Below are 1859 nucleotides of genomic sequence, written 5' to 3'. Positions count from 1 at the left end.
TTAGTCACCTTCTCTATACTACCATGATTGAAAAGTTTCAAACCTTACCTGGAACCTGTTGCTATCCGAAAACATCACTCGTTCCTAAAAAGCGAGTCTCTTTTAAGCTCTTTTTAGACAGTCTCGTAAAATATAAAAATATTGTCGAGCAATTGGCCTCTCCAGCTCGTTAAAGTGATTGCAAGTGCCATCCATCCTCTATATTCTAATCTTTTTGCACCTGAGGGATCATTACACTAAAATATTGAGCGCTTGTCTTTTTCGGCTCGTTAAAACTATTGAAAAGTCTTCCCTTTCATATTATTTTGTACTTTTTTGGACTTAAGTGATTATACTACGAAAAACAAACCACTAGAGTTTCCTTTCCATCTCTTTTTAGACTCTCTAAAATCGAAAAGTACCAACTTATCTTTGTCGTTAAACTCATTAAAACAATAGCGACAAACTTGTCCATACGGACAAGAGTGAGTTTCACTGTCACTAGACTCGCTAAAACATAGTCACAGGTTTTCCCAAAAGGAAAATTATATGACAAGCATATGTTATCCTCCTCAAGCTTGACAAAAATAAAGAGGTACTAGACAGTAATGAATGGGAAAAAGGGAAGAAAACTTGAATAACTTCATTGGTAGCAGGTCGGTCTTGAATATGACACTTTCACTCCATCACCATGATTGAGTCAGGTTGGGTTATTCTGTTCACCAGTCATATCACCTTTGGACCTCCATACCATCCAATTTTGGGGTTAATGCTACCAATCCATTTCAATGTCACCAATATGTTGAAGAGAAGTTGCTCAGAGAATTCACCAAGCTAGCTAACGTCTCATCTGCTGCAATACCTTCATTGTCCATTTTTCATGACTGCCACCCTGAACCTTGTATCATCAGATCATTTTCACCTCCACAAAATCATTTTCTCCATTCTGTGTCATAGATTTGGGATTCATTAAGGCCCTCCTACGACAGGTCACTTCATGTCGACATCAACTCATTATCTAAGAAGTTGACTTAGGAACAAGCCTTTCAGTACATTGAAGCTTGCATGCCTCAATGGCAAGTTCCTCACTTCCGGCGACAGGTTTACACCAATGGCATTTGACCGAACGATTTTGTGTGGTGTTCGACATCGACTCATGTATTCACACCATATGAATTGTAATGCAGTACCTTGAGGGTCATTATCATTATCTGTGATTCCTCTCGCGCCTGTTAATAGCTTACATCATTGGCTGGTAATCAGGTGATGTCTTTCCATGTTCAACATTAGAACATCTTTCCACATGGATCAACTTGTACTTTGGGAAAAGATTGAACGAGCTTGAAGACCATGGATCTAGTTTCATCCATCCGGGCTATGATATATTCATGAAAATAAAGACATCAAATGCACACCATAGCTGCACAGATAATCATCCAAGCTAACGGATGATGGCTGTACCAGAATTATCAGTCTGTCACACAGACGGTTGTCTATCCTATGTACATGAAAATGAATTTATAAAGCTGAGCATGGGAATTCCCACCTTAGCTAGATCATGAAAATATTATGAAGATAATGTATTTTATTGTATCTTATTACAAGTCACCTTCTAGTTTGAAAAACCTTGGATCCTCATGATAAAGCATTTCACCTAACATCAGAAGATTTACGACTTCATGCTTTAGGGGGGCAACTATTATAGACATATTTGGGCACTGCAATCCCAATCACATATGTCAATAAACCAAGGGCTCTCAAACCCCAAAAAGTGTTGTTTCATACCCTAAATGATCAAGATCAAATGATTACATCATTTCCCAGAAGTTCTCCCTGAAAAAATGCTCAGAACTGGTCAAAACTGGACCATACATACTGCT

The sequence above is a fragment of the Pinus tabuliformis genome, chromosome X, assembly GCF_031772625.1.
Source record: "Pinus tabuliformis cultivar Carrire ecotype Pingquan chromosome X, CPIR1, whole genome shotgun sequence".
NCBI classification, from domain to species: Eukaryota; Viridiplantae; Streptophyta; class Pinopsida; order Pinales; family Pinaceae; genus Pinus; species Pinus tabuliformis.
This window is presented reverse-complemented; position numbering follows the sequence as displayed.